The following is a 27,858-nucleotide window of genomic DNA, read 5'->3' on the forward strand; positions in this document are numbered from 1 at the left end:
TGGGTTCAAGCAATTCTCCTGCCTCAGCCTCCCAAGTAGCTAGGAGTACAGGCATGCACCACCACACCCGGCTAATTTTGTATTTTTAGTAGAGACAGGTTTCACCATGTTTATCAGCTGGTCTCCAACTCCTGACCTCGGGTGATCTGCCCACCTCAGCCTCCCAAAGTGCTGGGATTACAGGTGTGAGCCATGGTGCCTGACCCATCCTTTGGGAAACTTTAAATTGATCAGTCTGTTTCTCTGTGTAAATAAGTAAGTTGTATTGATGTTTAAATGGCATGTTTTTTAATCATGGGGATAATTTGTTCTAAGGAATTTTCACTTTTTCCAAATAACTTAGGACATTAGTATAATAAGGCTACATTTCCTGGGTAATGTGTCCTGATAAAGAATTACCTTGATTTTCATTTTAAAATACAGTGGGTATATTACTTTTACTGTGTGATAGGCAGTAGTTCAATCTAATAATAACCAAGTAAGCTTACGATTCAGAAAGAAAATATTCCTACACAATATTTTCTCATTAATGACACTTATAAAATCAGATGCTATTGAGTATGAAGAACTAAAGCCAATTAGTGTTATCTGATAATGTCAAGAATGTGTTCCACATGAGAGGATTTTTTAGAAAAAGAAAATTAGGAAAATTAATAAAACTAATAATTTTATTGTAAATTCTAAAAATTACTTTAAAGAAAATTTAACATATACATGTGTATGTATGTAGATAGATGAGAGAGAAAAATATTTCAGATCGTCAGAAAAGTGTAGAAACTTTTTTTTTTTTTTTTTTTTTGAGACGGATTCTCACTCCATCACCCATGCTAGAGTGCAGTGGCACCATCTCGGCTCACTGCAACCTCCGCCTCCCAGGTTCAAGTGATTCTCCTGCCTCAGCCTCCTGAGTAGATGGGACTACAGGCGCGTGCCACCACGCCTGGCTAATTTTTTTATTTTTAGTAGAGACAGGGTTTCACCATGTTATCCAGGATGGCCTCAATCTCCTGAACTTGTGATCCACCCACCTCGGCCTCCCAAAGTGCTGGGATTACAGGCCTGAGCCACCGCATCCGGCCAGTGCAGAAACTTTTGATGAACACCTGTATGGCCACCCCATCGAACCCTGACATTTTTTCCCTGACTTTTCTTAAGTGTGTGGAATAACAATCAGTCATTTAAAGGTGATTTGAAAACCAATTATTGTGCTTTGCTCCGGCCAGCTTATTTTTACTCAATTCTTTTAGACCTAAGTGTGGCACATTCTTTGGATTCACCCCTTAATGCCCTTAATAATCCCCTAATGCCACAGGTTTACTCTTAATGTATAGCAGTGAATCCTCTTCATTTGTCCTCTTGTCTGAAGCAAGAATGGAGCAAAGTTTCTTTTTTTTTTAATAATTTTTTTTTTTTTTAAAGAGACAAGGTCTAGGTACATCATCCAAGCGGGACTCTAATTCGTGGGCTCAAAGAATCCTCCTGCCTCAGCCTCCCAAGTAACTGGGATTCTTGTTGCGGGTCACCATGCCTGGCTTTAAGCAAATTTTTACATAAACAGTCTGGATTTACATGTTATTCCTTTGGCACGAATATGGGATTTGTCATTAATAACTGTATTCCAGTTTACTGCAGATTATAATAGTGAACAAGACAAACTGGGATTTGGAATCCTGAGGCTATCTCTGATTTAGACAAGTTAGGTAACCACCGTGTGCTTTAACCTTTTTGATTGGGAAATTCTGAGAATTAACTAATGTAAATATGGGGCACATAGAAGTTGCTCAATAAAAGTTTTTAATATTACTAGCTTTCAAGTGGTTGAACTTGCTAAAAGTCTGATTTCTAAATGAGTGGGAGCATTTCGGTACAAAAATATTCAAGGGTTCTCTCCAACTTTCCAAACAAAGCAGATTTGAACATTAAATTTCATCATCCAACTTTTGGAACCCCTGCTAATTGTTTTCATTGTACTTTTGGTTTATTTTTATACCTAAGGTCTGATAGGCACATAACAAATGCTTTATGTACCTTAAAGTAAGTGAAAATAGATTGTTCAGATGAAAGGTATGTGGATAAGTCAGTTCTGCAGCAATTCTAGAGAACTCTTGCCAGAACTGTATCTTCGTTTTGGTTTTCAGAGACTGTTAAATGTGATCACTGAGTCAGACTTGCCGTTTTCTCTGTCCCCGGCTATCTCTCTTAAGACCCTGAAGTTTGCCAGCCATAGAATGTTTAAAAGGCAGAGGAGGGCTTAGCCTAGGGGGAGTTTGTTTATGTAAAGAAAAAATAATTAAGTTTAAACATCCTACCATGTCATAGCTAGTTTAGTCATGTTAAGAGTTAGTGAGTTCTTTTGATTCTTTCCTGGTAGTCTTGATACCTAAAGGTAACAGATAAATTTGAAGCAGTTAAACTTCCTGAGATTACCTGGAACCATACGGTAATCCCAAACAGAAATCCCTAACGAAGTGGGAGGAAAGGGAATGCCATTTATTTTGCTGGTTTTTGTTTTTTAATGGTACTCTTTTAATTCAAATCTTCTACCACTCTGTTCTAGAGTTATGGTACAGATGATTTAAAAACAAAACAGTTTAAAAAAACCACACTGTGATAGATACATCTTCATTATTGCTTTGAAGTCAGGAACACGTAAGAATCTTTTAAAAGGAACAGTGTTAGCTCTACAGATGTTTAGACACAAAGAAACATCTAAAAATTGATGATATGTTTGAAGATTACCATCTCCCAAATTCATAATTTACTATTCCTTACAAATTCTTTGCCAGATAAGGAAAACTAAGACAGCTATTTTGGGCTTGCCCAGGACACTAGGGCAGATTTCTTTGATGAGATGACTTATAAAAACAAAGTCCTAAAGGAAGACGAGAAATAAGCCAGAGAGAGAGAGAGAGAGATCTTTTGTTACTGGCAGAGGTAAAAACAAGTCCTGAGACCCTGAAGTGAGAAGGTGCTTGATAAGTTTAAGGAAAGGAAAGAGGCTGGTATGGCTTGAATGGGATGAATAAGGGAGACAGTGGTAGATGAGGTCAGAGAGATGGGGTGGGGGGATAGCAGATCATGGTCTTTATGGGCCTTTGTAAGGAATTTGGCTTTTAGACTACTGAGCTGGACTCAATTGGAGGATTTGATTGGAAGAATGACATGATCTGACTTTCTTTTGAAAATGGCTAATCTCACTGACTTGTTGAGGTGAGCAAGAGAGAGGCTGGGAGATCAGACAGGGAACTATTATACTAATGTGTATGCAAAATATTGTGGCTTGGACCATGGTAGTAAGAGTGGAAGTGGTAATAATATGAATATCTTTTGAAACTGGAGCTCTTAGGATGAACACTACATGGGTAGTGACATTTTAAAATACTAGAAGGTAGGCTGGGCATGGTGGCTCATTCCTGTAATCCCAGCACTTTGGGAAGCTGAGGCAGGTGGATCACTTGAAGCCAGAAATTTCAGACCAGCCTGGCGAACATGGTGAAACCTTGTCTCTACTAAAAATACAAAAATTAGCCAGACATGGTGGCATGTGCCTGTAATCCCAGCTACTCGGGAGGCTGACAGGAGAATCGCTTGAACTTGGGAGGCAGAGGTTGCAGTGAGCTGAGATTACGTCACAACACTCCAGCCTAGGCGACAGAGTGAGACCCTGTCTCAAAAATAAATAAATAAGTAAATAGTACTGGAAGGTTAAATATTTCATCAATTTAAGTTTAAAAAATTCATCTGTTTATTAATCATTTCAGTAAATCCCTATGAATGCTTATAGCATGGAATTCATTGTTTTAGGTGCTTGAAAAATACCCATAGGCTGGGTGTGGCAGCTCACGCCTGTAATTCCAGCACTTTGGGAGGCTGAGGTGGGCGGATCACCTGAGGTCAGGAGTTCAAGACCAGCCTGACCAACATGGTGAATCCCTGTCTCTACTAAAAATACAAAAATTAGCCAGGCGTGGTAGAGCGCGCCTATAGTCCCAACTGCTAGGCAGGCAGTTGGATTGCTTGAACGTGGGAGGCAGTGGTTGCAGTGAGCTGTGATCTCCTCACTGCACTCCAGCTTGGGCAACAGAGTGAGACTCCGTCTCAAAAGAAAAAAACAACAACCAGTAAATAAAAACAAAAACCCCTTCTGTGGTTTACTTTCTAGTTATAGGGGGAAAGTTGACAATAAACAAAAATAATAATTGCTTATAACAATTAATGATAATTGTTTATAATAAATAAGCAAGTTGTTGTATTCAGAATGTACTATATTAGGGCTCCCATATATTTCTTTTTTTTTTCCAATCTGTAAATGGCACTCAGGAGTTGCAAGGTCCCACTGGGTGACAAGAATTGAGGACTAAAGAGTTCTAGTCCTGTGGGGCAAATAGCCAGTTTTCTATCTCTCCCACCTCAGTCTCAGCTCTGTTAATAATGTTTTTTATGAGAAGGTTGCTCAAGAAGTGCTTTGAGGCTGGGCATGGTGGCTCACACCTGTAATCCCCGCACTTTGGGAGGCTGAGGTGGGAGGATTGCTTGAGTGCAGGAGTTCAAGACTAGCCTGGGCAATGTAGTGAGACCCTGTCTCTGCAAATAATAATTTAAAAAATTGCCTGGCCATGGTGGCATGCACCTGTGGTCCCAGCTACTCAGAAGGCTGAGGTGGGAGGATCGCCTGAGCCCATGAGATTGAGGCTGCAGTGAGGTGTGATGGTGCCACTGTGCTTCAGCCTGAGTGACAGAATGAGACCCTGTCTCAAAGGGGAAAAAAGTGCTTTGAGAGTTCTTTCTGGTCACTACAATTTAGATAATTATCCTTAAAGAGTTTTGTTATAATATATTCAAGAGTAACATTCTTAATAACTTAACCTATATTTTAGAAATGACCATTAAGAAGTAGATGCCCAGATGCAAAAGTGATGAAACAGTCCATTTGTCATAAAGTAAGATGCAGCTGTGGCGTGTCAACCAGCTTGGTAAGTGTGGTCAAATCTTTTTTTTTTTTTTTTTTTAACTTCATAGTTATCTACTTTGAAAATCATTTAATTAAAAAATATGGTAGACAGGCTGGGCATGGTGGCTCATACCTGTAATCCCAACACTTTGGGAGGCCGAGGCAGGTGAATCACCTGAGGTCAGGAATTCAAGACCAGCCTGGCCAACATGGTGAAACCCTGTCTCTACTAAAAATATAAAAATCAGCCAGGGATGTTGCCACGCACCTGTAATTTCGGCTACTTGGGAGGCTGAGGCACAAGAATTGCTTGAACCCGGGAGATGGAGGCTGCAGTGAGCTGAGATTGTGCCACTGCACTCCAGCCTGGGCAACAGAGTGAGACACTGTCTCAAAAAGAAAAAAAAAAAAGGTAGACATTAAAGTTACCTTGTATTTTTGGTTTTACTTTGTAGTACAAATTCTACCATACAGCTCTAAGAAGTGTATTTCTGTGGTGTATCTTACAGCATAATTTTGATCATTATGCTTCTTGCATATTTTTAAAAATTAAATTTGTTTCATATGTTTCTTCCTAGGATTAAAAGTATACCCTTCAGTATGGGGTTTCTTATTGGAGTGGTGAAAATATTCTGGAATTAGATGATGTGGTCATGGTTACAAAACTTTGTGAATATGTTAAAAAAAAAAAAACACTGTTCAAAGAAATGCTTTTTACCTTATGTGAATTACACCGAAAAAAAAAAAAAAAAGTACCCTTCAGAACATCAAGTCTTAGAAAGAGTAAAATCTATTTGACTTAACAGCTGTTTTAGAATATAAAAATTGCCACATATCATCAGGCACCTAGCAAAATGACTTGATATTTAGTGGATAGAATAAGTATTTTTGTAATAAAAGTAATAAATTTTGTTTTTTTATAACACATACTTTTGTTATTAGAGACCAACTGTCTCTCAAGCTTTCATAATATCAAATGTCATAGCATAATATTCTGAAAGTACTCTGTTAGCATTTTGTAATTTTTCATTTTTAATAGACTCTCTTGAAACTAACATTTCCACTTTCTACCTGAAATTTTTTTAGGAACAAAATTGTATCTGTTTTTCTCAGAAGAGAATTCCACAAGGTAAGAAATTGTAAATATAGTAATAAAACTAATATTGTTGAGTAAGGCTTAATTGCTCTTGATTTTTAAAAATTTGTTTCAATGTATTTATTTAATATCTTTTCTTTATTATAGGATTCTCACTAATTTATTAGCTACTGTTTTACTATGTCAGAATTTGCTAGCAAGACACAGATCATCTTGTTTGAATTTAGGATGAAAGGGTATGATAAAAGTAGTCACCTTTAAAATTCAAATACTGCTTCTCATGGTCAGAGCTTATTGAGTGGGTTTATCCTTTTTAGTAAAAAAGTTCTTCCATTGGGGCTCATTTATCTTTTACTCAGTGGACATTGCCTACGTGCCTTGGAGGAGTAGAGGGTTCATAGAAGCTCTCTTAGGGGCTGGCAGATTTGTTTGTTTGTCTGGTAAGGGTTGCATCCTCCAGAGGGGAGGAATGCCATGTCCTCGCATGGCAGAAGGTGGAGGGCAAGCAAAACTAATGCTGAGCAAAGCTTCTTTTATAAAGGCCTTAATTAGGTAATGAGGAAGGAGCCCTCATTACCTAGTCACCCCCTAAAGGTCCCATCTCTTAATACTATCACATTGGCCATTAAATTTCAGCATCTGAATTTTGGAAGGGACACATTCAAACTATAGCAGGAAGGGAATTCACACACCTGCTGAAAGTGAAGCCAAGATTAAGGCTTTTTAAAAGAAGTATTAATTTATATATCAGCACTTAAGTATTTATAAGATCTTTGGTGGGAAGACCAGAAAGTACTGAAGTTGATATTGACTTGTTATTCTATTCATTGTTGAATATTCCCGCCATCCCTTTTAAAAACTAAGAGAATTATACATCAGGTAACATAGTCCCTTTCTCCAATTTCTTTAATTTTGAGTCTTTTGTATGGCGTAGTAATTTTATTATTCTTACTTTGAAATGTTACCACACTGCATAAATAGAATAGATAGTATTCTCATTTTACAAATGAGGAAAACAGTAGTAGGATTGGCTTTAGGTTCTTTTACTAATCTTATACTGCCAAAGTATCAGCCAATACTTTCCTATGTATAAAAGGTATAATTACTAGGATAGTCTTAACTTGAAAGAAGTTGTTTCTAACCAGGAAGAACCTCATAGCCTGAGAAGTTTAAAAAACACACATATACAGACAAAAATATAGGCACTGAATACTGTAGGCCATAGTCAAAGGAACATTTATTAATATGGAATTGGTCCACCTCTGTTATATAGAAAAGTATTTCATAAGTATTTCCAATTTAGAATGAATGCCATACATTTAAGTTGCCTAGGTTTTTTTTTTTGAGATGGCGTTTTGCTCTTGTTGCCCAGGCTGGAGTGCAATGGCACGATCTCGGCTCACCACAGCCTCCGCCTCCTGGGTTCAAGTGATTTTCCCGCCTCAGCCTCCTGAGTAGCTGGGATTACAGGCATGCACCACTATGCCTGGCTAGTTTTGTATTTTTAGTAGAGACGGGGTTTCTCCATGTTGGTCAGGCTGGTCTCGAACTCCCGACCTCAGGTGATCCGCCTGCCTTGGCCTCCCAAAGTGTTGGGATTACAGGTGTGAGCCACCATGCCTGGCCATATTTCTGGTTTTGAGCATGCCTGTTTACTTAAAGGTTATGTGTCTAGTTTTGATGGTGGGAAATTAGAATTTCATCGAGGGGATGAAATGAGCAGTTTGATCTTGTGTTTTTCAGAATATAGTATTCCCCTCCCCACCAAATTATTTGTTTGTAGTGTGAAAATCAGGTATACTGGATTATAAACCAGTGTCTTCTGTCCCAAAAGTCCCAAATGGCTTAATTTGGTTCAGACACTGCTTTATTGTTAGAGGCAGAGATTTAGATTGTTTTTGAGGAATCCAGTGCCATTCTAGGTCATTTTAAGTCTGAAGGGTCTTCAGATATATAATAGTAACCACTTGGCTTACACCTAGCTTACATTTAAGCCTGTGGAAAGGCTGAGAGAGATTTCACATGTAGGTGGTGGAATACGGAAATGCAGATTGATAGTCTACTTGGTGTTATGGGACTTTGAAGTTTAGCAGTGTTTTTGTTGTTCAAAAATACACTATGATATTAAAAAGACATGGGTCTTCTGACCCTGATTTCTTATTGTGTATTAGGGCTTCAGGTGTTACAGTTCATTTTAGCTGAGGTTGAACATAATACACAAAAATGTGGATCATTGTATAGTTTATAAAAGAACAGTTATTTTAGATACCTTTTTGTTTCATGTTCCACTCTTAGAATTCCTTACTAGCTGGCTTGATTTTATTTTTTCAGCTACGTGCTTTTAGATTAAAAAACAAAAAAACAAAATTCAGAATAGGTTGAAACTCAACACAAATTGCTGCCACGTAACAAAAGTGCTGATCAAGTTAAATCAACCCCTGTAATGTGTATTGAAAGGAAAACCTCTCCTCTCTCCCCCAATTTGAAGAACAAGCGTTTTCCCTGCCAAGAAGTACTGACTTTAAATGGACCAGCTGTCCATATTAGGAGTACAGGGTTGCTAAGGTGACCATGGCTGTTTGGAGAAGAATGCAGCTGAGAGGGCAAGTTCTCGATGTGTGAGCTGAGGGAAGGAATGTGGTGTGATTATGCATCATTCCTCCTAATCACATGCTCACAAAGTGCTGTGTGGGCAGCATGTAGAAACTACAAATCTGAGCGCTGGAGCTTGTGTGTGGTTAAAAGCATTTTGTTTTCATGTAAGCCACAGGCTTACAGTTTAGATGAAAAAGATCTGCCTTGTATGTATGTGTGTGTTTGGGGTTAAAGTTGGGGACAGTGCTTTGATGGTAGATGAAATGGCAATGAATTTATTTTGCGTGATAGATACATATTTTTATTGTTTTTTAAATTATTTATCTTGGAATAAATGTCATCTTTCCAACTGATCCTTTTCAGTCATATATACAGTATTAATAGTCCCAAGTAAATAATGTATTCCTTGTAATTGTGTATTTCTTTGGCACTGTAATTTCAGAATGATTTGGAAATTCCTAAAAATGTGTTGTCTACTTGTTCCATTTCTTCTTTTTAAAAAACTGAGTGTTTTTTCCTCAAGGCATCCAAAGATGGGTTCTGGGCGTATCTGACAAATAAGTAGCCAATTTGGTAAAAATAATGATTCGAGGACAGTGAGAATGGTCAAACTAACATCCCATTTACCTGAGATGCTGTTAAGATTTTACTGTGGGCACCATTACTAATACTTGAAATGAGATCTAGATATAGGCATTGATGTAGATACTTAAATGTGTTATTTTTGTTTTTTTATCCTTTTTTGTTAATCCCTACAGTGATGTGTTGATCTTAAATGAGGGCATAAATGTGATGTATTTAAGATGTGAATTAGTTTGAACAGTGGCAGCCCTGTATTACGTGAGCATCATATTATTTTTCATAATCAGATAGTCTCTTTGCTTTGAAATGATTGCTGTTTAAGTGATTAATTTCTAAAATATGGAGGGAAATGAAAGGATTAAAATAATTTGACCTCTTGGGCTCAAGCAATCCTCCCACCTAGAATATGGCTAATTTTTATAAATGTTCCATGTGTATTTAGAAAGAATGCAACTTTTTCAGTTATTAAGTACAGTGTTATATTTATGTCTAAGAACTTGTTAATTGTTCTCTTCATATCTTCTCTATCTTGGTTTTGTTTTGGATTCAGGTTTAGTTTTATTTGGGGACTGATTTATGAGTTTCTGTAGTAAGAAAGACATGGTAATTAATGTCTCTCACCATGGCTATGGGTTTGTCAGTTTCTCCTTATAGATGTGTTAATTTTTGCTTTATTTATTTTGAATGTATGCTATTAAGTACATTAATAATAAGCCAAAATAATGAAACAATTTAGAATTAGAATTGTTTTATCTTTTTGTTGAATTGAATTTTTATTATTATGAAAGGGCCCTCTATTTAAACACACTTTTAGCCTTACAGTTTTTTTTTAATTGTTATTATTGCTGTTTTCTTGGATTAATGTAGCTAGTTGCAGTTTTCTTTTGGTTACTGTAGTATTTTCATTCTTTTTTTTTTTTTTTTTTTTTTTGAGACGAAGTCTCACTCTGTCGCCCAAGCTGGAGTGTAGTGACGCAATCTCAGCTCACTGCAACCTCCATCTCCTGGGTTCAAGGAATTCTCGTGCCTCAACCTTCTGAGTAGCTGGGATTACATGTGCGTACCACCATGCCTGGCTAATTTCCGTTTTTTGAGTAGAGATGGGGTTTCCCATGTTGGCCAGGCCAGTCTCGAATTCCTGACCTCAGGTGATCGCCCTCCTCAGCCTCCCAAAGTGCTGGGATTACGGGCGTGAGCCACCGCACCCGGCCAGTATTTTCATTCTTTAGTTTTTCGTATATTTTGGTTGGAGTTTTGTAAATAGAATAAGGTTGAGTTTTATTTTTGTTCTGAATGACAATCTTTATTTTTTAACTGGAGAATTTTAGTCAATTGTGTTACTGATAGATTTAGTTTTTTTTTTTTTAATTTTTTTTTTCTTTTTTGAGACAAGATCTCACTCTGTTGCCCAGGCTGGAGTGCAGTGGCACGATCTTCTAGCCTCGATCTGCTGGGCTCAACGATCCTCCCACCTCAGCCTCTCAAGTAGCTGAGACCACAGGCATGCGCTACTGTGCTGGGCTGATTTTTTAATTTTTTAGAGATGTTATCCCACTATGTTGCTTAAGTTGGTCTTGAATTCCTGGACTCAAGTGTTCCTCCTGCCTCAGCCTCCCAAAGTGTTAGAATTACAGATGTAAGCCACCATGCCCAGCTCTGATTTACATATATTTCTGTCCCCTTCTGTGGTTTTTCTATTTATCCAATTCTTCCTCTCCTTCTTGCCAGTCTTTTGTGTTGAGTTAGACATATATATTTGTCTCTTTCCATCTCCTCTCCATACCTTGCATGCATGTATACTTGTTTATAATTAATATATTATTTATTCTTTTAGTGGTTGCTCTGTCTATTTTAACATGCTTTTCTTAGGAAAGTCCAAATTAATCAGTATCTTTAACCTATTCCTGAATAATGTAGTAACTTAGCATGCTCTGGTTGTCCTCCTCCCAACCTGTAACACTGTTGTCTGTTATCTTAGTTTTGGCATATTCTTCTTATGCATACATACAGAATTTGAGACAAATTACTGTTTTAGGTAGTAAATCTTTGTTTAAATTTATTTACCTAATTACTGTTTTCTTGGCTCATTGTTCCTTTTTGGATCTGAGACCTTTCTTCTATGATAATTTTTTTTCTACCTGAAGTACGTTCTTCAGAATTTCCTTTAGTGAAGATCCTTTGGTGAAAAAGACACTTTTTTCTTTGTTTAAAGATGTCTTTATTTCATCTTCATTCTTGAAAGGTAGTTTCTCTGTGTGTAGAATTCTGTTTTCTCATCATATTGAAGACATTATTCCAGTACTTTGACTGCCAGTATTGCTGTTGAGAAGTCTTAATTGCCCTTCCTTTGTAAGTAATCACCCTTTTATTTGGCTGTCTTAAGCCTTTTTTTTTCCTTCCCATTTAGTGTTTTGCAGTTTGGTATAATGTATTGAGGCGTTATTTTTTTCATTCCATCATTTTATTTTTTTGTAATCCCACTTGGGATTCTTTGGGCTTCCTGGATCTGAGGATAATAATAATGTCTTTGAATAATTGTGGAAAATTCTTAATCATTATCTCTTTGAATAATGCCTCTTATTTTCTCCTTCTATAACTCTAATTAGACATATAGTCTATTTTTCATGTTACTTATGCCTTTTCATCCTTTTTCGTCTCCACAAACTCATTTAAGAGCTGGCTTATACTTATAAATTCTTGCAAGAGATTTTCTTCCTTATACCAGCATCAAGATCAAGCAGGCAAGTTTACTTGCCGTCATCTTCTACAAGGTAGGTTTACTGCTCATTCATTTGTACTTTGTGGATTTGAGGATTTGCAACTGTATGCAAGGCAGTCTTAATCTATATAATCTGTCTCCTGCAGTCTGCAGTTTTCTAAGCAGCATTATGAAATTACCTCAAAGTCAAGAGCCACCTTTCGTAGCTTTTTACATTTGTGCCAAAGTAGGAAAACATTTAATAATAAAATTTAAAAAAAACATATATATATATATAAAGCATTGCAGATTCCAACAGTAGAGCCAGTCTGGACATCTAACGCACCATGTTGCTAGAAATAGAATTCCTTGATCCATTTCAAACAACATACAACTTACGTAAGGTTTGTATGAGAAACATAATACAGAATTCTAATGAGCAGTCTCCCATTAACAAAAAGAGGCCCTGGCCTTAAGTTTGGTAAATTCATGCCTTTTTATATGTCTAAGCTAAAAGAAAATGTTTAAGGTAAGGGGTGTGTGTGGAGGTGGTATGTGTGTTTTAATTTCCTGCCTTATCCAACTAACTTCATGTCCATTTGAATTAAGGTGGATTCTACTGAACTTCCTCTTTTATTCCTGACATTATACATTTGTCACCTTTTCCTCTTTGCAACAAAAATGGCGTGTGTTGTTTATATTTTTTAAAATTTAGGTTCCCTTATATTATTCAGATGCATTATTTTCAAAACACATTCATAAAAAGTGAAAATACCCTATCTATAATTGTATTAATCTTTCAACTTCATAGTCTTAGTATATTCTCCATGAGTTTATTTCTATATTTTGTTATGCAAATTCTCCACAAAATAATATAAAATTTAGTTGCACAGAGGGCCTCCTAGATGCAATGACACCCCGGTAGCAAGAGCACACCAAGAACCCAAATCTTGGTTTCTAATGCAAGTTGATTATCCTTATCCTTATCCTAAATGCTTGGGATCAGATGTGTTTTGGATTTCAAGGTTTTTGTTTTGTTTTGTTTTGTTTTGAGACAGAGTCTCACTCTGTTGCCCAGGCTGGAGTGCAGTGGCACAATCTCAGCTCACTGCAACCTGTGCCTCCTGGGTTCAAGTGATTCTGCTGCCTCAGCCTCTTGAGTAGCTGGGTTTACAGGCACGCATCACCATGCCTGGCTAATTTTTTGTATTTTTAGTAGAGATGGGGGTTTCACCATGCTGGCCAGGCTGGTCTTGAACTCCAGGCCTCTTGATCTGCCCACCTTGGCCTCCCAAAGTGCTGGGATTATAGGCGTGAGCACCATGCCCAGTTGGATTTCAGGGGTTTTTTGGATTTCAAAGTATTTGCATATATATAATGAGATATCTTGGGGATGGGACTCAAGTCTAAACATAAAATTTATGTTTCATATATGCCTTTACACGTAGCCTGAAGGTGATTTATACAATATTTTAAATAATTTTGTGCACGCATCATGTGAGGTCACGTGTGAAATTTTCCACTTGTGGTGTCATGTTGGTGCTCAAAAATTCTCAGAATTTTCCAATTAGGGATGCTAAATCTGTACCCTTCTCCTTTAAAAAGGACCAGGGTTCCTTGGAGAAATGGCTCAATCTAGGACTAGGGCAAGAAATAGACAAGATCCACTTTGGGAGGCTGAGGTGGGCAAATCATGAGGTCAGGAGTTCGAGACCAGCCTGGCCAACATGGTGAAACCCCGTCTCTACTAAAAATACAAAAAATTAGCTGGGCAGGGTGGTGGGCGCCTGTAATCCCAGTTACTCGGGAGGCTGAGGCAGGAGAATCACTTGAACCCAGGAGGTGGAGGTTGCAGTGAGCCGAGATTGTGTCACTGCACTCCAGCCTGGGCGACAGTGCGAGACTCCGTCTCAAAAAAATAAAAATAAACACCGGGCGTGGTGGCTCACGCCTATAATCCCAGCACTTTGGGAGGCCGAGGCGGGTGGATCATGAGGTCAGGAGATCAAGACCATCCTGGCTAACACAGTGAAACCCTGTCTCTACTAAAAATACAAAAAATTAGCTGGGCGTGGTGGCGCACGCCTATAGTCCCAGCTACTAGGGAGGCTGAGGCAGGAGAATGATGTGAACCCAGTTGGCAGAGCTTGCAGTGAGCCGAGATGGCTCCACTGCACTCTAGCCTGGACGACAGAGTGAGACTCCGTCTCAAAAAACATGAATAAAATTTTAAAAAATTTAAAAAATAAAAAAATAGACAAGATCAGCTTAGAAAATCTTGTAGTGCCAAAAAAAAAAAAAGTAAAGAAGGGCTTTAACAAAAAACCCACAAAATGGGACTATGTCAAAGGGGCATAGGAGTCACCTAAAAGAGCTAACAGTGATCAAAGTTGGAATAATTTGAACAAGAAAATAAGTAAAGTATAAAGTAGTGTTGAATTATAACTCAGAGTATAAATATTCACGGGCTGATAGTGGTATGAATAAATGATGGAATAAATCAATAAATGATTGAATAAATAAGTAAATGGAGAAGAGACAAAACTATACAGAAGAACTCCAAATAATGTATGTCAATACTCCACTTTCATCATGGTGAAACACAACTCCCTAATCCTTAAGTGTGGGCTGTGCATGCCTTCCTTCCAAGAAGTACAGTACTTCCAAGAAGTACAGAAGAGTTTGGGGAGAAGTAACTTCACAGTGGAGAAACCTGACAGCCAGGTAGGTTGTCAGGGGTAACATCAACAGTGGTAAGTCATGTTGATAGTGTGTTTCAAGGGCTGTGTTGTGATAAAAATGGCACTTTATCTCTATAATCCTCCTCCCCAAATCCCATACTCCCAGTCTAATTATGAGAAAAGCATCAAATTCCAAGAGAGGAGAGGCATTCTACAAAATACTTCACCAGTGCTCCTGAAAATGGTCAGGATTATCAAAAACAAGAAAAATCTGAAAAACCATTACTGCCAAGAGGATCCTTAAGAGACATGATGACTAAACGTAATGAAGTTTGTTTTTTAAAAAAACCACAAAACTGAGTCCTCAATTTTTTTAAACCTAGAAGTCATGTACTTTGCAACTTTTATTAGATTTTAGATCACATCCCACTCTCGAATGCGTATTTCCCCTGGAGCAACCCACGTTTTAAAAAATTTAGTAAAGGACGATATCAGATAACTAGTTCTTACAAACAGGCCCAACATTTATTATGTTGCATTTGCTGCCGTCTGAAGGCCTACTCACACAAATGGTAGAAAGTTGTGTTTATTAAAATCTTAACTTCTTTAATATTTCAAATTTTTTAACTTCAGGGTAAACAAAATTCTTACGAAAATACTGACACTATACCTTAGAATGTATAATTTAACTGAAGGAAGTGTGTGTTTGGCCTACTCTGTAAAAATAAAGAATATAGCATTAATATTATTAGGCCCAGTTAGTCTATTCTAGTATAGTTACTGGTACAAAAGTAACACTGGGCCAGGTGCAGTGGCTCACACCTATATTCCTAGTACTTTAGGAAGCTGAGGCAGGTGGATCACTTGAGCCTGGGAGTTTGAGACCAGCCTGGCAACATGGTGAAACTCCTTCACTATTAAAAATACAAAAATTAGCCAGGTGTGGTGGCACATGTCTGTAGTCCCAGCTACTCAGGAGACTGAGGCAGGACGATCACTTGAGCCCTGGAGGTGGAGGTTGCAGTGAGCTGAGATTGCACCACTGCACGCCAGCCTGGGCGATACGGTGAGACCCTGTCTCAAAAAAAAAAAAAAAAAAAAGTAACACTGTATTATTGTAATTCAGGGGAAGTAGTTTTGATATAAATCTAATAACTTTATGTAAAAAGTCTTATTCTTTGATGTAATTCTAACATATTTTTTATAATTTAAAGAGAGATACTGGTTTCAAATAAGTTATTTCTCCATTTTCAGAATAATTTTTCCTCACATACTCGAAAGATGATTTTATTATCTTTTTATTATTAAAGCAGATATTATCAGGGCCGTGTATTAAGAGCATTTATTGCCTCTAAAACCAGATATAAGTGGCGGGGGGTGTTCTGAATATTTTTCTTTACTGACAGACGTACTTAGTGTAACAAACATATTAATTTGCAGCATTCTAATTAAAAAGTGAAAATGTGCATGCTGTCAGACCCAATCTTAAACAGGTCCAGCCTTATCAACTAGAGGAATTTAAAACCTTACTTTATGATGCCTTTATCTTTGATTTATAGTTGGTCGTTCGTATCCATAAGTTCCACACCTGCAAATTCAATCAGCCACAGATTGAAATTATTTGAAATAGAAAGCAGTATAAAAAATATTACAAAATACAGCATAACAACTATTTAGATAGCATTTGTATTGTAAGTAATCAAGAGGTTATTTAAAGTATGCAGGAAAAAAGTATAAAGAAGAAAAAAGACTAGCTCTAAAATTCTTTATTTTTTCAAACAGATTTTTGAATGAATCAGGGTATGTAAAGAAAGAAAATATTTAAACTAATATTGTTTGTAGCTAAACCATTATTTCATTGGTCTGTGATGTTCCAAACTTGTACCTTCCAACCATATGTAACCATGTTTCTATTTTCACTGAAATAACTCAGTAGACCAAAGATGTTGGTGTTGGAATTGCATATGGCAGGTAGTTCAAGTATATGCAAAGTAAATGCTAGTTAATATTAAGTACCTTTTAATGTTAGAAATTAAAAGAGCTTAGGAAAAGCTGTAGGATGAGAAATCCAATATAAACAGTTGTTTCAATCCTAGAGTATCTTCACCTTCACCCAGGCTCATCCCAGGACTGCAAAACGTCAAAGAGTGAGCTAGCTTGGAGGAAATAATGTGGCTTGGATAATGACTCTTAGGCAGTTAACTTACCCAGATAGCGTCTTCAGGAGTTACATCTGCTATAATAACTATAATCCAAATGACAGTTTTTGAATCTATAGTACAAAAAAGAAAGCATCTGGTACTACCTCAGTCTTATGAGTATACTTGCTCACATTGATAACAACATGGTAGCATTGCTTCTAAAAGAAATTTTGTGATACTGTATCTTAAATTTCATATTATTTTTCATGAGATAGCTGTCAGTTTACAGACAAATCTAAGTGATAATTTTGAGCCCCATTTTTACAAGTCATCTCAATAAGTAACTATTAAGTAACATATGTTAATAAGTAAAAATGTAAAAGCATTTGGTTGTAGTTTTATTGATATGTTTGTACATTGCAGAAATTCAGGAACAAATTTTATGAATATGTATAACATTGCTATTTTTAAACAATATTTGATATTATTCATTCAACTAAAACTTACTAAGCATTTAATGTCTGTCTGGTACTCTTCAGGCACCAAGGATATTTCAGTGAACAAAACAAAATCTTTGTCACTATGGAGTTTACGTTTTGTGGTGGCATTGGAGTGAAGAGACAGGGAATAAAAAAAAAGTCAATATGTAGTATGCCACTTGGTGGTAAGTCATTTGGAGAATAACGTAGTAGGGAAAGAGGAAAAGGGTGTATCATCATGGGCTAGTCGGTAAGGGTTTATCTATTTCATATGTAGTGTGCTCAGGAAAATTCTTTAATAAATTGATTTGTGAGCAAAAACCTGAAGCAAGTGAAGGAGCAAGCTATGCTGATACCTGGTAGAAGAGCATTCCAGGTACAAGGAACAGTAGTTGCAAAGGACCTGAGATAGGAACATAATTAGTGTATTCTAGAAACAGCAAGGGGGCCATTGTGGCTAGAGCAGAGTATGGAGAGAGAAGAATTTTAAAGTACATGATCAGTAGTGGAACAGGAGAGGCAGAAAATGATACTAAAAAATTTAGGATCTCATAGAGACCATTGAAAAGTCCTTAATTTTTATTCTCAGAGGAATAGGGGGAGCCATTGCAGGACTTTGTCAGGAAAAATTGTGAACCACTTTGAAGTGGACAAAAAATGGCAAATGGGTGTCCTGTCTAGCTCAGCCATTGAGTTTATCTCTGTCTCATTTTGTGGGCAGGGTGGAGGGGTGGGGAGGCTTTTTTTTTTTTTTTTTTTAAGAGTACTGGAACTTAACAGAAAACTTCTTAAAAATGCAATTGAATCATAAACATTGATGTAAAAATCCTCAACAAAATACTAGCAAAACCAAATTCAGCAGCATATCAGTGGGATTATATACCATGATCAAGTGCATCTTATTCCTGGAATGCAAGGATGGTTCAACATATGAAAATTGTTCAATGTAATATACGCATTAAAAGAATGAATGGGAGAAAACCACATGATTGTATCAATTGATGCAGAACAAACATTTGACAAAATTCAGCATTCTTTCATGATTTAAAAAAACACTAAAACTAGAAGTTAAAGGAGCCAGGTGTGGTGGCTCATGTCTGTCTTTAGCACTTTGAGAGGCTGAGATGGGTGAGTCACTTGAGATCAGGAGTTTGATACCAGCCTGGCCAATGTGGTGAAACCCCATCTCTACTAAAAATATAAAAATCAGCTGGGCGTAGTGGTGCGCACCTGTAATTCCAGTTACTCAGGAGGCTGAGGCAGGAGAATCACTTGAACCCGGGAGGAGGGGGTTGCAGTGAGCCGAGATCATGCCACTGCACTCCAGCCTGGATGACAGCAAAACTCCATCTTGGAAAAAAAATAAAAATAAATAAATAAATAAAAGGAAACTATTTCAACATAGTAAAAGCCATATATGAAAAATACAGCGAATGTCATATTCAGTGGTGAAAGACTGAAAAGATTGTCCTCCCAGATCAGGGACAAGGCAAGGAATCCCACTTTCACCAATTCTATTAAATATCGTACTGGATATTCCATCCAGAGCAATTAGGCAAGGAAAAGAAAAGGCATCCAGACTGGAAAGAAGTAAAGTGATCTCTGTTTATAGATGATACGATCTTATATATAGAAAACCCTAAAGAGTTAGCATTTTCATCTAACAATGAATGATACGAAAAGGAAATTAAGAAAACAATTTCATTTACAATGGCATCAAAAAGAATAAAATACAAATAACCAAAGAAGTGAAAGATTTTTACAATGAAAACTATGAAACATTGCTCAAAGAAATTAAATAAATGAAAAACATCTGATTTTCATGGATTAGAAGCCTTCATGTTGTTAAGATGTGAATACTAAAAATAATCTACAGAATCAGTGTAGTTCCTATCAAAACCACAATGATGATTTTTGCAAAATTAGATAAGCCCGTTCTGCAATTCATATGGAATATCAAGGGACTCTTAATAGCTAAAACAATCTTGAAGAAGAAAGCTGGTGACTCACACTTCCTGATTTCAAAACTTACTACAAAGCTACAGTAATCAAACAGCGTGGTATTGGCATAAATTTAGGCAGACATATAGCCCAATGGAATAGAATAGAGAACCCAGAAATAGACCAGTGTTCTGGCTCACACCTGTAATCCCAGCATTTTGGGAGGCCAAGGTGGGTGAATCATGAGGTCAGGAGTTCAAGACCAGTCTGGCCAACATGGTGAAACCCTGTCTCTACTAAAAATACAAAAAATTAGCTGGGTGTGGTGGCAGACGCCTGTAATCTCAGCTATTGGGGAGGCTGAGCAGGAGAATTGCTTGAACCCAGGAGACGGAGGTTGCAGTGAGCTGAGATCGTGCCACTGCACTCCAGCCTGGGCAACAGTGAGACCCCGTCTCAAAAAAAAAAAAAAAAAAAAAAAAACAGAAATAAACACTTGCATATATGGTCAAATAATTTTTGACAAGGGTGCCAAGACTATTCAATGGGAAAGGAACAGTCTCTTCAGCAAGTGATGCTGGAAAAACTGGATATCTACATACAAAATAATGGAGTTGGATCTTCACCTAGTACCATATACAAAAATTAAAATGAATCAAAAGTATACAACTCTTGTAAGGAAATATGGGGCAAATGTTTCATGACGTTGGATTTGGCAGTGGTGTCTTGGATGTAACACCAAAGGCACAGACAATACAAGAAAAAACTTTTGAAACTCAAAACCGAAAACTAATTTAAAAATGGGCCAAGGACTTGAGTAGACATTACACCAAAGAAGATATACAAAGGCCAGTAAGCATATGAAAAGATGTTTAACATCACTAATTATTAGAGAAATGCAAATCAGAAATACAGTGAGATACTACCCTCACACTCATTAGGATGGCTACTTTCTTTTTTGGAGACAGAGTCTTGCTTTATTGCTCAGGCTGGAGCGCAGTGGTATGATCTTGGCTCACTGCAACCTCCGCCTCCCAGATTCAAATGATTCTTACGTCTCAGCCTCCCAAGTAGCTGGGACTATAGGTGTGCACCACCACACCTGGCTAATTTTTGTATTTTTAGTAGAGGCAGGGTTTGGCTATGTTACCTGGGCTGGTCTTGAACTCCTGGCCTCAAGTGATCTGTTCACCTTGGCCTCCCAAAGTGCTGGGATTACAAGCATGTGACACCATGCCCGGCTAATTTTTGTATTTTGAGTAGAGATGTGGTTTTACCCTGTTGTCCAGGCTGGTCTTGAACTCCTAGCCTCAAGATTCACCTGGTTCAGCCTCCCAAAGTGCTGGGATTACAGATGTGAGCCACCACACCTGGCCAAGGATGGCTACTATTTAAAAAAAAAAAAATAGAAAGTAACAAAGGTTGGTGAGGACATGGAAAAATTGGAAACCTTATGCACTGTTGGTGAGAATATAAAATGGTACAGTTTCTGTGGAAAAGAGTATGGCTGTTTCTCAAAAAATTAAAAACAGAATTACCATATGATGCAGCAATTCAACTTCTGAGTATATCCAAAAGAACTGAAGGCAGGGTCTTGAGGTATTTGTACACCCATATCTATTTGTACAAAGTAGCTGAAGGTGGAAGCAATCCAAGTGTTCATTGCCAGATGAATGGATAAGTAAAATGTGGTATATACATGCAGTGGAATATTATTCAGCCTTAAAAAGGAAGGAAATTCTGTAATATGCTACAACATGGATGAACCTTGAAGACATTATGCTAAGTGAAATAAGCCAGTCACACAAAGACAAATGCTATGTGATTCTACTTATGTGAAGGAGATAGTATAGTCAAAATCAGAGAGAAAGTAGAATGGTTTTGTCAGGGGGTAGGGGGAGGAGGGAGTTATTGTTTAACAGCTGTGGAGTTTCAGTTTTACAAGGTGAAAAGAAGCCTAGGCAACATAGTGAGACCTCGCCTCTACAAAACATTAAAAAGTTAACCGCCCATGGTGGGATGTACCTGTGGTCCTAGCTAATTGAGAGGCTGAGATGGGAGAATCCCTTGAGCCCAGGATGTCAAGGCTGCAGTGAGCTATGGTCACATCACTGCCCTCCTGCCTAGTTGACAGAGTGAGACCCTGTTTCGAAAAGAAAAAAAGAATTACAGAGATGGATGATGGATAGTTAAGATGGTAAATTTTATGTGTATTTTACCACAATAAAAAAGTAGAAAATGCAATTAAATCTTATTCATAGAAATAAATATAAATTATACCTAGTAGAATGCAGTTGATTACTGCCCTGTGAATATGCCTGTTTTGCATCTATTTGTAAATTTCTTTCAGAACTCCTTATCCCTGTGTATGTGTAGTTCTTGGAATGTTCCTCTGAACCAGCTGTAACATCTTACTAATTCCATTATTAATGAGTTAAATTGTATCTTTGACATATGTTTGTTTTACTGTTTTTTGAGAGTCATGATTTTTACCATTTTTAGAAAAATGTATCCATTAATTTTTTTTTTTTTTTTTTTTTTTTTGAGTCAGGGTCTTGCTTTCTCACCCAGACTAGAGTACAATGGCACAGTCATGGCTCACACAGCCTCCAACTTCTGGGCTCAAGGGATCCTTCCATCTTAGCCTCCTAATAAATAAGTAGCTAGGACTACAGGTGCATATCACCACATCTGGCTAAGTTTTTTTTATTATTATTTTTTAGAGATGGGTTCTTGCAATGTTGCCCAGGCTGGTCTTAAACTCCTGGCCTCAAGTGATCTACCCACCTCAGCCTCCCAAGTTGCTGGAATTACAGGTGTAAGCCACTGCACCAAGCTGTTGTATTAATACTTTTTAACAGAATTAATCTGGTTGCTGTGTTGAGAAAAGACTAGAGCAGGACAATCAGAGGCAAAAACCAATTAGAAGGCTGTTGGAAAAATTCATAAATGTTGGTAATTTGGACCAGAGAAGTAATAGTTTCGAAATGGTAAGCAGTAGTTGAACTTGGATATATTTTCAAGATACATCTGAAAGGATTGATGGATTGGATATGGGATGTGAGAGAATAAGGTGTGAAGGATGACTGCGAGATTTTTGGATATTAATCTTAATGAAATGTGTAAGTAATTCCTTCTCAAACATTTTTAGGTTGGTAATTTTTATTTTCAATTCTTAGGAGTTTAGTTGGTTTGACTAAGAAATGTAAAAGCTGGTGATCGTGGCTCTTTTCTCAGAAGGTATATTTTCCAGTGATTATAGTGTAATATATAATTACTGTATTGAAAACATCAATAACAGCTGCTTAAGTCAGGGTTCTGGCAGGAACCCTGTAATGGAAAAGAATTTAATAAACGGATTATTTACACATTATGGGCAGGTTAAGGGAAATCAGCAAGTGATATTGGCCAGGTTTGCTAGGAACACCAGGCTGTTAGGAACAGCTCTTAACACTCCTAGGTGTCTAAAAGGGGACAGAGAGAAGAAGTGGTTCCCTGAATCAGCAAGAGCTATAAGTATGTGAGAGAGCTGCCTAATGGGCCATTACTAGAAGAACCTCAGTAAGGAAGGGAACCACAGCCAATCTGGACTGCTGGTGCCTCCGTGCAGGTGAGGCTCCTAGGGTGCAGAGTAGAGTAGAGAAGGTTAGAGAGTGGCTTTGGAGGGTCAAATGGAAAATATACAGCATTGCAGATAACTTTTAAGCCCTACCTTAAAACAAACAAATACACTTATGTGCTTCGAGTTTAAAAGAGATGAATGAAGAATATAATTATTTAGTGGTAGAAAGTTATGAAAACTCAGTTGGGTAGGTTTTAATGACATTAAACAGAATTAGTACAGCTAAAAATCAACCATAAAATTTGGTGAGGTCTTTAGAGGTTTTATATCATATTAAATGTTTTACTTTGGACTTACAAAGTTAAAAATGCTTTTTATCTTTTTTATGTGTTTCACTTAGGATTAATTGAATATAGTATTTTATAACTTCAGAAATAATAAGAAATATGCTTTATATTTCTTAAGTATTTAAAAGCTGTTTTGTTGTGTCTTTTTGTTCCCTTTAATATAAAGCAGTTCAGATTTAGTTTAGTCCTTGAAATTTATTTCAATTGAAAGAAAGCTCAAATCATCACATCTAACTTTGTTGTTGTCAATTTTGCATATTTAATTCATTTTGTTTTTAGAGACATCATCACACTTCTTAACCAGTAGTGGATTCTACTGAAACACTGTCAGTGACTGGGAACTCAGCATTTAAAGGGAACTCAGTTCTTTGTTGGGTAGATAGAAGTTTGTTCCATTTGCATAGACTTCTGTGGTTTGGTCTGTCTCCTATTTCAGGAGCAAATGAAGCCTATTATTCCATAAGATGGAAATCTGAAGACAGTTGTCTGTCTCTGTTCTGCTCTTCCATATTGCTAAATATTTTCTTCTCCACACTGGTTTCTACAGTCTTACCTTATTGATTCAACAATGTTCTTTCTGTCCCATCTCACCTTGCCTCAATCTTCTGCTAGGCTTCTGTGATACCATACTCTTGGGGGTTTTCCTCTTGTTTCTTGGAGAGTGAATGTCCAGTCTCCTTGTGGGCTTTTTTCACTCTTTTTTTCACAGTTCCTTTAGATGTTGGTGTTTCTGAGCTGCTGTAGGTCTTACTTTTCTTCACACTGGGCAGTCTCATCTGTCCATATGCTTAGATCCGTAAGTTGATGGCTCCCGAATCTCTCTCCCATCTCCACACCTATATTTCTATTTGTCTGTTGAGCATCTCCATTTGGATGTCTCACAGACATCAAAGTACATTCAAAACTGAGCTTATGTTTTCCTAAATCTTGTGTCCTTCCTATGTTCCCTGGCTCAATGTATGTACTGTCAACCTCAACTGAAATGTGAGTATTTTCCTTGACTCCTGCTTTCCTTCCCAGTCTAATCAATCATCAGGTGTTATGAAGGCTAGCCCTTAAGTATCACTCTAATCCATCCTTTTTTGTTTTCCATCTTCATTGTTTAGTAACTTAATTCAGTCCTCATGGTTATTGCATGCGACAACCACTTCCAAACCTGCAAAAACCATATGAAGTGTAGGGAGTGTTGGTAGGAAGTATTTTTAACTCAACCTGTGAGGAAATACAGATTCAGAGAGGTTAAGTAAGAACTCAGATCTCTGTAGTGTCGTAGTACATATTTTAACTAAGTCTAAAATGAAGGGCTTTGTTTTTAGCATTCTAAATTTCTCCAGAAGACATTATCTCCAATAATACCATCCTGGGTGGTAGAGCAAGACCTGTCTCAAAACGAACAAAACCACCAAAGCCTTTCATTTTAAATTCTAATGTAGTGTTTAAAGTACATTTAGATAGCAGAGATATTGTATGCCATTTGTCAATTACATGAGGATTAAAACCTCACCTGAGCCATACTGCACTTTCTATTTAGAAGGATGAATCATTTCTGGGAATTCAATTTTGTAATTTAAGTGGAAAATTTAAAACTTTAAGTCTTCAACATGAGTATTTTATGTACATAATTATAGGAAACCAATATTCTTTGCAGCTAACTGTTGAATTAAGTTCAAAGACCTTTCAAAGATGATTCAAAGTCTTTTTAAAAAGATTAAAGTACACAGCTTTTCAGCCAGTATTGGTGAAGAAACATTTTGAGAGTATGATGGAATAAAACATCTTCTTAGAAATTTCAGCTGTTTTTGTTGAGATTTGTTCTCTTCACATTTGTCTTTAAAAAAAAGAAAAAAGAAAGGAAGAAAGAAATATTCTCAAAGTTGCTTTCAAATCCCAACACTTTGGGAGGCCGAGACAGGAGTATTGCCTGAGGCCGGGAGTTCTAGACCCCTTGGGCAACATTGCGAGACCTTGTCTCTACAAAACATTTTAAAAATTAGCTGGGTGTGGTGGTGTATGCCTGTAGTCCTAACTACTTTGGGAGGCTGAGTGGGGAGGATCACTTGAGCCCAAGAGGTTAAGGCTGCAGTGAGCTTTGATCGCCCCACTACACTGCAGCCTGGGCAATGGAGCAAGACCCTGTTTCAAAACAAACAAACAAACAAACAAACACAACTACCAAATTATATGTTATTGTAAGTTGTTTTCAGAGGGATGAGCTCAAGTGTAATTATGAATGTGGCTCTTCAGAATTACCTTCACAATGGATGATTGATATGTGTTTAAATTAAGATCCAGATAAATCTGAAGGAAAGCAAACCATGAAACCTTTAGAGGAAGGATGCATATTGGCTTTCTTAATGTGGTAGAGAGGAAAACTGAACATTCTAAATTTGGCTTCTAGTAAAATTTTGATTAATTTCTTCACCTTCATTTCCCTATTGAAAAATGGAGAAAATAGTTCCCAGCAGTCTGCATTATGAGATTGTTTTTTAGATCAATATTTAACAGGGCTCAAAAGAACATCACATCAGTCGTGGATGCTCTGAAATCCTACCACTTGATTGCAACTATCTTCAACATCTGGGAAGGAGTAAAGAAAAGATGGTCCAAACAACTTTTCATTTCTGTTATTTGTAATGTGTTGATAGTTCTTTCATTGACTGTATGACATGTTTTATGGATCCTAAGAAACATTTCCCAATTTTATTCACTAAAATTTGGGTGTGTCTTACAATTAGTGGCATATTACAGTCAAATTGACTTTTTTTCTTTCTCAGTGGTGTATAAAATATCAGTCTTAAAACCAATCATCTCTGGCTGGGCGCGGCGGCTCACGCCTGTGATCCCAGCACTTTGGGAGGCCGAGGTGGGCAGATCACCTGATGTCAGGAGTTCGAGACCAGCCTCAACATGGAGAAACTCCGTCTCTACTAAAAATACAAAATTATCTGGGCGTGGTGGTGCATGCCTGTAATCCCAGCCACTCGGGAGGCTGAGGCAGGAGAATTGCTTGAACCTGGGAGGCGGAGGTTGCGGTGAGCCAAGATCACGCCATTGCATTCCAGCCTGGGCAACAAGCGCGAAACTCCGTCTCCAAAAAAAAAAAAAAAAAAAAAAAATCAATCATGTCTCAGTTTTGATGAAAAACAGGATATATGTCTATTAATATTCAAAGTAACAACAATAACAGTACAGTGGCCACCATACCTGAGGATCACTTTTTTGGTAGGTAACCTCTACTTTCTTAAACACAACCAAGAACTGGAAAGTAAGAAACAAAGGCTTCTGATGCTTAAAATCCCTGTTACAGAACTCATGAAGTAAAGGCCAGGTACTTAAACTTACAAGACCCCTTTGCCTCAGAGTGTAGTGTCTTATTTTGTAGGTCATTAAGTTAATCCTAGGTATCTTATTACAGAGTCCACAGGGATTCGAAAGAGTAAACTGTGGGAGGCTGAGGTGGGCAGATCTGAGGTCAGGAGTTCAAGACCAGCCTGGACAACATGGTGAAACACTGTCTCTACTAAAAATACAAAACTTAGCCGGGCGTGGTGGCGCACGCCTGTAATTCCAGCTACTTGAGAGGCTGAGGCAGGAGAATTGCTTGAACCTGGGGGGCAGAGGTTGCAGTGAGCCAAAATCGCACCATTGCACTCCAGCCTGGGTGACAGAGCGAGACTCCATCTCAAAAAAAAAAAAAGTAAACTAAAAAGGAATGCATAGAAATGTTTATTAAGTGTTGGTTCTAGGACTTACTATACTTTCTGCTGAGAATGAGTGACCCATAAACAAACAATTAAAAATTATTTTTAAAAAATAACACAAAACTCAGAACAGGCCACTTAGAGCTATTTTTTTTTTAGACTGAGTCTCAATCTCACTCTGTTGCCCAGGCTGGAGTGCAGTGGGACGATCTCGGCTCACTGCAACCTCCACCTCCCAGGTACACGAGATTCTCCTGCCTCAGCCTCCCAAGTAGTTGGGATTACAGGCGCCCGCCACCACGCCCGGCTAATTTTTTGTATTTTTAGTAGAGATGGGGTTTCACTGTGTTAGCCAGGATGGTCTCAAACTGCTCACCTCATGATCCGCCTGCCTCAGCCTCCCAAAGTGCTGGGATTACAGGCATGAGCCACTGCACCTGGCCCACTTGGAGCTATTTTAGGAGGAGCTTGCAACCTAACATATGTCAGTTACGCTGATTACAGCTTAGAAGAAATTTCTTATCAAAATGTAATCTGATTCCACTAGCACTTTCTTTAAGGGACAATATGATTGTACCTTTAAATTTTGATTGGAGAATATTGTTGGTTAAATTTTCCCTTCTTATGGCTTAATGGAGTTACTAGAACATATTTTTCCTTGAAAGTATCAGGAAAAAAGAAAAAAAAAAACGTGTGGGAGGCGTCTGTTACACATCTGAAATAGGATTTGATTCTGTTTTTCCAATGGTCTCTAGACCTAGATAATTCTACGTGTGTTGCTAGATGGCACCAGGGTGCCATTTTTAGGTCTTAGGGCTAAGGAATGGGCGTAGGTGGTAGGAAGGTGTTAGAGAGGAAAGAAGTAGGGAAGAAAAACTTTGGGAACATATTGTGGTACTGGACTGTCTCTAGGAGTTCTCAGTGGGCAGCTGCGTACCAGGTGTCCAGCTGCATTATTTATGTTTGAAGTAAACCTAGGCTGTGTATCTCCATGAATTCACAGTATTGGGGGCTTTTCAAAACATTCATTCCCCTAAGATGTGAATTTTGAGCATAGCTTGTTGGCCTCAGGCACTTTAACCTG

The 27,858-nt window shown here is 37.7% G+C and overlaps 1 protein-coding gene across 5 annotated transcripts in view; it reads left to right on the forward strand.

The window, feature by feature from the left end:
* The window catches only part of FRS2 (fibroblast growth factor receptor substrate 2), a 108,598-nt gene that overhangs the window by 54,795 nt on the left and 25,945 nt on the right, over positions 1-27,858 (forward strand). For 3 of the 5 annotated variants that reach the window (XM_032170712.2, XM_058424978.1, XM_032170713.2), the window contains 2 exons: positions 4,878-4,973; positions 6,038-6,080. The exons of 1 other annotated variant lie outside the window; for it this stretch is intronic. The gene's annotated coding sequence lies outside the window, so the exon portion shown is untranslated. Of the gene's footprint in view, positions 1-4,819; positions 4,974-6,037; positions 6,081-27,858 lie in introns of those variants that run through there. One more of the 5 variants, XM_032170714.2, reaches the window with a different exon arrangement.

This window comes from Hylobates moloch, unplaced genomic scaffold (genome assembly GCF_009828535.3).
Source record: "Hylobates moloch isolate HMO894 unplaced genomic scaffold, HMol_V3 SCAFFOLD_12, whole genome shotgun sequence".
In the NCBI taxonomy this organism is placed as follows: domain Eukaryota; kingdom Metazoa; phylum Chordata; class Mammalia; order Primates; family Hylobatidae; genus Hylobates; species Hylobates moloch.